Here is a 12,195-nt window from a genome sequence, read left to right on the forward strand (position 1 = left end):
AAACCCAGGATCTGAGTGGTGTTAACTCAACACTAACATCTGAGTCATCTCGTTTTCTAATTTAATTTGTAAATTTCCTGAACATGATCCTTAATATCTACTCAGGAATGGTGCTCTGTAGCCATATATCTATCCATTTTCAATGAAGAGCATTACCAACATTGCTGTTGGATGCTCACGTTTTTCTTAAAGTAAAACATTGATAATTACTATGATTAGTTTTAGCACGTGCATTATTTTGCGTGTCTTTAACGGTGCACTTAATATTTTATACCACAATTCACATTTCAAAGACCATTAATGAGTAAATAAAAAAAATGTTCTTTGCTTAGGTCCTTGGTTACCTTGAACACCTATGATCTGCTCGAAAGAATACTGCATGGTCTGGATACATCCTTAAGGGCAAAGCAACAATAACGTTGAGCAACGTTCAGAAGAATGAAAGTGGGGAATATATTTTCCAAATAACACTTCCAAAACCTTGCACTGGTGAAAGATAATATAATTCTTGATGTAAATCCCAGAGGTGAGCAAAAACTCCTGCTTTATGACATAGGGGCTATTGTTATGTGCAGACTGTTGGGGAGAAGTTTTAATCATATGCAGTGGATTTATGAAAAAAACTGAATAGATGCAGAAATATTGGCATATAAACGGTACTTAATGTTTTAAAAAACTACACTGATTGTTAGTTTATAATTGTGATGGATAGTTTGTTGATGATCTTTAAAAAATGTGTCACTTTGGTATAAACGTTTTATTTCACATAAATGTATTTCGTCAACATTTGTCATCCAAACCTCCTCCAACTGCCCACGATGCCTCCCGGATACCCCTCAAACATACAGGCATGCCTTTTGGGAATGTCCAGACATTAACAAGTTTTTTAAAATCAACACATGCTACTCTAACCACATACACAAAACGAGCGTCTCACCCTCACCAGACACATCCCTATTGAGGTTGAAACCTCAAGGCCTTTCCAGGGGAGCAAATACATTACTGTATTCCAAATGTTCAATGTTATGGCAAAACGCACCATTACAGCCAACTGGAAAGAGCATGCTCCCCCAACAGTGCAGGAATGGGCCAATAAACTTTCAAAATTTGCCACTAGAGCATCTAAGTGCCAAACTAAGAAGCTTACCACCAACCATGGAACCCTTTCACGACCTCTCCTCCAGTAGGCATTGATTCTTAAGAGTATTCATTAGGACATTTAGGCACTTCCCCCCCTCCCTTTTTTTCCTACAGGGGTATCAGAGCTTAGGAAGACTGGGGTTGTCGATTTTATTTCAACATGCAGTTTAGACAGGTTTCCATTGAACTGTAATTCGTAACGTGTGTTTGTACTGGTGTCAACCCCCTTTCACATCCTCTGTACCTGATATCGTTTTGTTGATTAAATACTTTTGGGGGGAAAAAAATCGAGCCATCTACGCTCCTTCATACTGGGGTCAACAAGGGTCCCTGGCACAATCGGCAAATACGAAATCCACAAACTCTGAGGCATAAGACAAATAGGGTTTGATTTGTACTACGACAACTGCTCATTTTGTTTTATGTTACCCTACATTAACCCAACCATGGAGCGGGAAGTATTTATTTAAATGTAAAATATGATTAATGTGTTTTTAGTGTAATCTCTAGTGCTGTACTGTACACGCTAAAGTAAATATGAAAATTAAGATGAGGTTAATAACATGTACTTTTTTTTGCAGTTTAAAACATGAACTAAAAATACTTTTACATACTATGAAAGATGATTTCATGTGGTTTTCATGGTCTCATCATCGGGAGCAGTGCAGTTAGAGTATAGTACTTCTTTATGATGCATAAAGGAATCTCATGGTCAACTGTGGATGGTCAAGCCGCAGGGGCACGATGGGCAAGCTATACCTCAATAAATTTGGCAACGGTCAAATCCGCGAAGGCTGAAATTAGAGTGGGCAAAGTAGCTCTTCGTTGGTGATGGAGCAATGCCTGTCATGTTGTACGCTTGCTGGCGAAATTTAATTCTTAATTTTATAGAGGGCCGAAGGCCCTGCAATCGAATCTGTATTTGTTAAACCATGCTATTGGATTTCAATAATTCAAATTTGGAGTCTTCCTTAAAGAAAACTATAGCTACTCTACAGTTCTCATCAAACTATTGACTACACTATCGATAGTTAAAATTTCTACTCATCGCATGTGTTTTGGTCATATTAAAATAGGATTTAAGAACTCCTTCCCTAGGGAGTCTTAAGATTGGCAAATAAAAGAAATCGGAGAGCTAAAACTTACCTGTGTGCATGCAACTTATAATCTGTTAATACATAGTGTGTGTATAGTAATACCTCGGTTAACGAAGTAAATGCATTCCATGACGTCACTTTGTTATCAGAAACGTCGTTACCAGAGTTAGGTATAACATCTGAGGCATAGGGGATGCGTTTCCGGACTTCAGAGAAGGGGGTACAATAGCAAAACATTGCTGCACAGTCGCCTTCACTTCGTCTGCTTGGTTTAAAATGGTCCTGAAGGTGCACGGCACCAACCCCAACGAATGGGTCACTTCACTTTTCATCTTTCCCGCCTCTACCCCTCCTCTTTATGATCTGCATTTTCCTTTCCAAATATGAATAACACAATTCATATGGCAATATATAGTTATCGTAATTGTATAGTGAATATACAGCAGTGTGGCATATAGTGGGGTTGATAAAATAAGACAGTGTAAAATTACAAGTCTAATATTTTATAGTCTAAAGTATAGGGCAGTGTAGAGTAACGCATTGTATAATTCAAAGGTGAATTTTTTGTCTATGGATATGATATTATACCATGTAGTTTAGATTGAAGGTATAATATTACATTGTATAGTAGTCCAGTTTATAGCATAGTTATTAACGCAATATAGGACAGAGCAGCGCACCTATCCTATTCCTTTTTTCTTTCCGTTTTTCTGTGTACCCGCCGCCACCCTCCCCCGATCTGGTGGTGCTGGTACTGGTAACATGCTAATTCATATGTTAATTCGGCCCACACAGCTTAAAAAGACGCGATCCAGGCTTTGCAATGTTCACTCGAGCGCTGTCTTCTGGACAGTCCTGTTTATTCACCTGAAGAAGGCTACTTGTTTCATGGCCGAAACGTCGTGAGAATCTTATTTTATTGTTTTATTTTTATTATTTTATTTCCATTCCAAATCAACCCATTTTTTCGCCATATAGCATTGTGATATATAACGACTTATTGTTGGTAGCTTAGCTGATTGGAAAATATAGAGTTTATTGATAACATTAAGGTAATTTATATTTTAGTTTTTTTTATTGGTTCACTATACAGTACTGTGAATAGCTCAGATGTGTAGGCCTTGACTTCAACATAGTCATTTCTGTGACCAGTCACTAGCTAATCACTCAGTTATTTCAATGCTAAATTCGCCTAGTTATTTCAATGCTAAATTCTCCTGTTTGATTTGTACTAAGTGCCTCGGTGAATGTGTATGCTCTGACTTTAACGTAGCTATTTCTGTGAGCAGTTACAAGCTAATCACTCAGCTATTTCAATGCTAAATTCTATGCTAATTCCATTGTCAAGGGGTGCCTCTGCGGATGTGTATGCTTTAACTTAGCTATTTCAATGCTAAATTCTATGCTAATTCCTTTATCAAGGGGTGCCTCTGCGGATGTGTATTCTTTAACTTTTAACATAGCTATTTCTGTGACCAGTCACAAGCTAATCATTCAGCCATTTCAATGCTAAATTATATGCTAATTCCTTTGTCAAGGCGCTTTGTTCCTCTCACACAGCTTAAAGGCTGTGATCTGAACGTGGCTCTTTCACTCCAGCGCTGTCCTACCAGACAGTCTCGTCCCTTCACCTGATGAAGGCCGCTTGTGTTGTGGCCAAAACGTCGTGAGAATATTATTGTGTTATTTTATTTTATCAATTTATTATTTTATTCTCATTCTACGTGACTTTACCGAAAGAACCAAAGAAGGGTGTGTGAGTGTTTGGGAACGTGTAGGCTTAGGTGTGAGTGTCGGGATAAAGGGGTCATCCTGTAACATTGTGAGCGCACCGTGTTGTCCCAGAGATACGCTACTGCGTGACAACTGGCAGGGTGGCTTGTCTAAAAATTTAAGACAGACCGACCCTATTGAATCGCCTCAGGTGAATGGGCACGACTGTTCTCACTAGACTTGACCCACAATACACAGGAGTGACTTGGCTTACCGAAAATATAATAGTAACACCGATAAAGGTGAGCCTGGAACAGCAGGCAAGAGACTAGGTGCCACACCTAATGCTGCGTATAATCAAAAATCCCTCACTGTCCACAAGACGGTATGCTTCTAGTCTATAATTAAGTTTCGGTGCCTCTAGCCGGTCAAGGATAGGGGTGTGCAGAGTGATCAAAGTTCTTGTCTGGGGTTTTGGTGATGGCATCCCACTAATCTGTCGGTTCCTTAAGAAATGCGACCAGGGGATGTTATAACTTGCCTGTACTTGCTCAAAGGATAACAACCCTACTTTTTCCACTCCTGCCACTTTCCAGCTGGGCCATTTGATGCCCTTACCCCTTATTCTCAACGAAGTGTTTACCCCATAGCGGGGATCATTACATCAGCCATACGAAAGAAGATGATATTACTGGTTTTTAAAAATCCAAAAAATGTATTTTTATTATTTTACGAGTGTTTTTAAGTTTGTACGCTCTCCCGTTTTATGTACGTTAACGAGAACGTACTCAACTTATTTATACCCTATCCCATTTTACGTACTGTGGCACGTTGCGATAACATACTCGAGATTTACGAACTTTACCATTTAGACCCAACATTGTTTACGCTGTTTAGCGACATTTACGTGCCAGGTGGCGCCGAAGCGTTCGCGTCCCTGACTGATCCACCATCCCATCTCTTTACTTCGATAAAATTTCTGGTTTTTAGGGATGCATCCTGGGCGTAAATCGGGGAATGTCTGTTTGTAAAAGTATGGTCTTAATTTTGCCGAAGTGCCTTAAACTTTGTGGATGACATGTGCTCGACAATAGAGATTTTAAAAATGTCGGACTTGTGTATTCACCCATTACTTAAAGGATACACAATACTGCATTACTTTGGCTGTTGAAAATCACTTGTTTTTCTTGTAAAGGATGATGGCCTATTTAGGTTGTTTTTCATGGAGTAGAGGGTAGCCCTGGCCTTTCTCCACTCTACTTACTGGTTGTTATTCCACCATTAGTGTCACCCTTGCTATGTTGCCCACCCTCAACAATCACCAGACATCATGGGACCTCCCTTGCCAGTATCAAAATATAAGAATAGGTTTTACCCTTTCTGGCAATAAAACAGGTGTTAAGATTTTGATTTAAAGCTTTCGTGACTACAGGAATTCATATAATAAAAGGTGTTAAGATGTTAAAACACCAAACTGAAACATTTTGCAAGCATCCATGTCTGCATCAAGCACATATACTTGTCGTGAGCATGCAAACAAACACGTGCTTTGATAGTATATGCATTGTCTTTGAAACGGATTGATCCACACCAGAGATCGCTTTCTTTAAAGCCAAGTCTCAAACAGTGTTAGACCAGAAGAAGCCAAAGGGCGAACAGCACAGAGACAATCAAAATATAAGAATTTGTTTTATTGCCAGAAAGGGTCAAACCTATTCTTATATTTTGATACTGGCAAGGGAGGTCCCATGATGTAGCTGCTCACCCCGAGCTCTCACTGTCCTCATAGTGGCATTGTCTTTGTGCTGTTCGCCTTTTTGCGTCCTCTGGTCTATCACTGAGATTTTGGTCTCCACTTCCATGCTGGGGCAGACATGTTGGAAGAGGTGGGAGTACCTCTCAGAAGCCAAATGGCACGGGGGCTTCCACAAACTCCTAACATTTCTGTCAGGCTGCGCCTATACAGCTGTGCAGTAAACTATAACATTTCACATAATACCACCAGATTTGGGCATACATCACAATGCCTGACCACTTCCTACACAGTATACACTTTTATTATATGATACACTAGCTTTACTACCCGGCTTCGCTCGGGACTTGGATTCACCACGCCTGGCCGCCGTTGTCTCCCTACACCAGTAACTCGTTTGAGGCTGAGTCGACCTAGGGGAGGCCTAGGATCGGTTCAAATAATCGTCACCGGCGGTGGCCATGAACGGGAATTGAACTCAGGTCGCCGGGTTCGTAGCGCAGCGCGCTAACCATAGGTACACATAGACGCGCTTGCTGCAGACACACAACTTTCAGGGTGCATTCGGCAGTAAACGACTGAAATAATAAAGCAATGCTGCGCGAAGAACGCCTTAGACCTGCAACACATTTGGATTTCACTTCAGCCGCGATCAGCAGGCACACTCCGTTTCGCTTCCGCAGACGGGTCACATGACAGATGTGACATCACAGCTCACTTGCCGTGCAAAAAATATATGCATTATTGAGCCCCCCCCCCCCCAAAATACAAAAGTCTGTTTTATACTTTTTGCATGGTGTACAGTCTGGAAAGTACCCACATGGCAAATTTAAAGTTTGTTGCATGTTGGGAAGTACACTAAACATTTTGAACAAACACACAATCACAAATTTCCCTTTTATATATATGGAGATTACAGCACTTAGGGTGAAGCAATACACAATCACAGTGCAAACTGGAGAAAAATACCAAGCTGGAACTAATGCCAAAGTTTCCAATTAAATAAACGGCAGCGACAGCAAGGCCATTTTCAATCCAGAAAAACGCATGTCAAAAATGTTATAAATTGATTTGCATTTTAATGATGGAAATAAGTATTTGACTCCTCTGCAAAAGATGACTTAAAACATGAGTAATTGGTGACAAAACCCTTGTTGGCAATCACAGAGGTCAGACGTTTCTTGTAGATGGCCACCAGGTTTGCACAGATCTCAGGAGGGATTTTGTCCCACTCCTCTTTGCAGATCTTCTCCAAGTCATTAAGGTTTCGAGGCTGACGTTTGGCAACTCGAACCTTCAACTCCCTCCACAGATTTTCTATGGGATTAAGGTCTGGAGACTGGCTAGGCCACTCCAGGACCTTAATGTGCTTCTTGAGCCACTCTTTTGTTGCCTTGGCCGTGTGTTTTGGGTCATTGTCATGCTGGAATACCCATCCACGACCCATTTTCAATGCCCTGGCTGAGAGAAGGAGGTTTTCACCCAAGATTTGACGGTACATGGCCCCGTCCACGGCCCCATTGATGCGGTGAAGTTGTCCTGTCCCCTTAGCAGAAAAACACCCCCAAAGTATAATGTTTCCACCTCCATGTTTGACGGTGGGGATGGTGTTCTTGGGGTCATAGGCAGCATTCCTCCTCCTCCAAACACGGCGAGTTGACTTGATGCCAAAGAGCTCCATTTTGGTCTCATCTGACCACAACACTTTCACCCAGTTGTCCTCTGAATCATTCAGATGTTCACTGGCAAACTTCAGACGGGCATGTATATGTGCTTTCTTGAGCATGGGGACCTTGCGGGCGCTGCAGGAGTTCAGTCCTTCACGGCGTAGTGTGTTACCAATTGTTTTCTTGGTGACTATGGTCCCAGCTGCCTTGAGATCATTGACAAGATACTCCCGTGTAGTTCTGGGCTGACTCCTCACCGTTCTCATGATCATTGCAACTCCACGAGGTGAGATCTTGCATGGAGCCCCAGGCCGAGGGAGATTGACAGTTCTTTTGTGTTTCTTCCATTTGCGAATAATCGCACCAACTGTTGTCACCTTCTCACCAAGCTGCTTGGCAATGGTCTTGTAGCCCATTCCAGCCTTGTGTAGGTCTACAATCTTGTCCCTGACATCTTTCTGATTGAGAAGGGGTCAAATACTTATTTCCCTCATTAAAATGCAAATCAATTTATAACATTTTTGACATGCGTTTTTCTGGATTTTGTTGTTGTTATTCTGTCTCTCACTGTTCAATTAAACCTACCATTAAAATTATAGACTGATAATTTATTTGTCAGCGGGCAAACGTACAAAATCAGCAGGGGATCAAATACTTTTTTCCCTCACTTTTTTTCCCTTACTCGTTCAGCACACCGGTTGTGTGTTGGAGAGTAAACCCACACCATTAAAAAGTCGAGTACGACGTTTCGACAGTAATTACAACCATCCTTATCAGGTGACAGCCAGAATTGGCTGTGTTTTGTAAATAACATCGCAAGTCATCTCGCCAGGTAGCAGAGCACCCATCCCACAACAGGCAGATAGATCATATGCTAGTCGGAAGTTGACTCAACCCATCGTCCATTCTGGGGTAAGACAAGTAAGGAGCACTTGGATAAGAATGAGTATCAGTGGCCCTTTGGAGAGACTATGTGGTGCCACAACAGCGAAGCCTCTCCGTCGGAGCCGTTCCTGCAACGCCACCACGGGAGAGCGTCCGGGCCGACACTGCTTCTCCCTCACCACCCCCCAAATGAGCACACACAACACCCACACCCCCACGTAGGACCTCGTGGGGAAGTCACCTGGCCTCCAGGTTTTCACCCAGGGGCCCTCTTTGTAGGGACATCCCCCACGGTTTCCTGGGGCCAGGGAATTGGACGACTTCCCCCAGGTTGAATTACACCGCGGAGCCATGAATTGACGTGCAATTGCATGGTCACGACGAGGCTACTCAGTTACCGCGGTTAGGTCCACACGAGCACCAGGGGAAGCATCCGATTGGCCGGAAAAGTATGTTTGCACGCCGTGGCCAATGGCAACGACCCAACGGCGGCCCCTGTTGATGGGTAGAGAGGGAAGCGGATGTCTGTGAAGGCACCGAGACGGGCACACCAGTGGCGGTGGGGTATCGTGGGTTAGCCGGGCAGACCTTTGATGTAGAGAAGGATACGCCTCACCAAAGAGAAGCAGTTCCAGCCATCACATTAGGGGGCGAGTTAATTAAATGTTTGACCAAATATAACAGGCTAATTTTAAGTTGATAATTTTGTATGGCCTGCGAATGATGTTATAAATATACAAATGGCCCTTGGCAGATAAAAGGTAACCCACCCCTGCCTTAGGTGAACGCAAATAGTGAGTGTGGAGTGAGTTGGAACCTTGCCTCATATAAATTAGCTCGAGTAGGATTTGCAGTTCCATTTATAAGGTGCTTGCCTCAGAAACTCGCATCTTCCATCTCATCTCAATCATTCCAATACTTAACTTTATTTTTAGCCCAGGGGAGCCCCTGATGGCAGCTGTCCCCATATGGCACAAGGTGAACACAGCCCCAGGCTGCAAGTAGGTAGCAGTTTGCCAGTTGCCCGAAATGTTTCAATGGGTTTTATCAATTGGGTAATCTGCAAATATTTGTATTTATTTGAACCATGACCCTAGTGCACGTGGCCTACTCTTTTTCCTAATCGCGTCACGGGATTTGTCACATCCACTGTGGAGCATACGGCATATATTTTCTGGTAATACACCCACGGCATTAACCAGGGTGGCCACGGGGATGAATCGTGAACCTTGCCAACGAGCGGCAATGCCACCGCCAACAACAACTTCTGTTGCTTCCACCGTTGCTGATCGGGGTGTGGATCATTCGTTGTCTTTGCTGTGCAGGTGTCCCAGTGCAGGAGCTGCAACAGGAAGTACCAGCCAGTGCCACGGGACAGGGAGTGGGGGAGTGGAGCGCTCTTCAACTGCACAACCTGCGATAACACCTTCAGGTTGACGGCGATAAAAGGGACAGCTTGTATGTGTGTATTGATGCATTGATTCGCAAAGTTTACGCGAGTTGTGCGCGAGTGCGCATGAGATACGGTGTTTTATAAATAAAAATGTATATCGTAATACGAGAGGAGCAAACCATTTAAAAGAATGTCGCCACTCAAATACATTTGCATAGTGATGTAGAGTATAAAGTGGGGGGTGTGAAAGCAAACTGAGAGCAAATCCTCTGGAACCACAAAAGCCGTGTTGAGGACAGATAGTGGCAGCAGGCAAGGAATGAAACGCATCTCAGAGAGTGTCCACTGCGGAGATGGAGCGACGACATCGGCTCGCGCACAGGTGCTCGTGTTCGGTGGATTATTAAATTGTTTGGGGGAGGCCTTCATCCGGCAGTGGATTGAACATTGCTGCTGATGATGAGAACGAAAATCATTGAAAATAATTAGCGCAATGTATTTTGTATACGATTACGAAAGTAGTAAATATAGAGTATTATCAAAATAAACAACAGATTAATAATGAAGACGTATCAAATAAACCTTCTGAAGTGATCACAAGCATGGAACAAATCGATGGGGTCGTCAAGACCTTCCCCAAGCATGGCACGTCTTCTGATGCCCTGGGCGCTCATGGTTCAGAAGGCCTTATCAACTATATATTGTTTGAAACTACCCCTAATTTGTCCTGCTGTCGTGTTTTTGTATTATTTGTGGTTGTAACGTTCTGATCCGCCCCTAACTGGACATCTGTGAAAAAGAGCTTCATAGCTCATGGGATTCCTCCAGTATAAATCAATATTCTGCTTGTTTGTGAGCAGCGGCTGGGGACAGATGGGCGTGCCCACATCGCCGTGCTACCGGTGCCAGGCGGCGTGTGGCCCACGCGCGTGCAGCGCCCCGACACGCACAGCGCTGCGCGCCCTTCCGGGCAGCAGCTCAGCTGCATGGCCGAGGACTGCTACAACCCCCAGGGTGAGCGCAGCTGGAGGGCCACAGCGCCACTCCGCCGACTCTCGCGATCGCCAGCCACGAGCATTAATAAGCGACGATCCAATTCTCTCTGTCTCGCAGACCCGCAGGAGTTTTGCGGGGGGGAGTGGGAGGGGGGGTGATGTTGCTGTGCATTTCTCCTAATGAGTGGCTTTTGCAGACAATTTGCACAATTTGGACCGTGACGCCGACATTCCCTCCCATCGTCTCTTTCCCAAGATCTTGTAACCTCGCTCAATGCAAGAAATATATTTTGTTTTTTTCAACTTCAGGAGTGCTGTTTGTTGATGGCCGATGGGCATTTTGGGCCTGTGCTAAGCAACTGTGATAGAAAAAAAGATTTGGGCAAGGCAGCATATTGTTCCGGGGGTAGTTACCGACAGCATCCCGATGAAGAAATTAACACTGCAGTAAAGCGCGTGAGTGAATCGACATAATTCTCTGATCCGTTCTCTATACCGCTATCGTTTTATCAGCATTATATAAACACAAACCTCACTTTAAGACATCATGACATGCATAAATAACCAACCCAATAAGTTTTGTTGCTGTAATTGTTTGGGTGGAGCAGTACAGTAGCATTAAACACGTACCACTGATGAAAACCCCGTGCCCCTAAGTTTGATTCTCAGCCAAGGCTAACGTGAGCGACACTTGAACCAATCCTATTTAGTTTGTTTTCCTACCCCCGCACCCCCGATTAGCACGTTCTCTACGTACGGCGTGAAAGAAGTTCAACATACATATTCATTGGGTAACAATGATTACGATGACAAGTCTCGGCAGATGGTTGACGTTGGATGACGATCGCGAGAGACGGAGATTGGCTGCCTCATCATGGGGGTGGTGAGGACGGATAGGAATTGGCTGACGACGATGGTGGTGAGTATCTTTGTAACGATGGCAGTGGTGAGGATAGTAGTAGAGACGTACGTACGTTGAACTTCTTTAGCACCGTACGTGGCCAACCGTAGACGACTGCGATACGCTGGTGGTAGTGTGGTGAGAGTCTCAGGTCGGTGTGCTTTGTGCACCGTGAGCACGCGTGGCAGGGCCCCCGGGTCCCCGGGACGCACTGTGTGCACGCGCGCACCCTGCACGTGACGAGGCTCGTCACGTGCTGTGTGCACGCGCGCACCCTGTACGTGACGAGGCGCGTCACGTGCTGCACGCGAGCGAGCCGCACGTCAGCAGCGCCTCCACGGTGGCCACGTGCATCAGCCAGGGCAGCCTCGTGGAGCACGAGGACGTCCTCATCGAGCAGGACCTCTTGGAGGACGAGAATCGGCGCCACTGAGCGTGCCGCGAGCGAGGTTCCAACGCGAGTAACGCGCGAGCCTCCTCGGCGCCTTTGCGTTGGGTCGTGTTTTTAAATCGAGCTGTGAAAGTGCCTTGTTTTCTTCAGCTTTTAAAAAATAGCACTTGCCTAGAGTTGATTTGCGTTTAACCGAAGCACAATATTTACAATGCGTTTCTAAAGCCAACGATGACCCCTTGTTTATCGAAGATGGGGGT

This window comes from Petromyzon marinus, chromosome 37 (genome assembly GCF_048934315.1).
Source record: "Petromyzon marinus isolate PM22_M1 ecotype Great Lakes invasive population chromosome 37, UKy_Petmar_22M1.pri1.0, whole genome shotgun sequence".
NCBI lineage: Eukaryota > Metazoa > Chordata > Hyperoartia > Petromyzontiformes > Petromyzontidae > Petromyzon > Petromyzon marinus.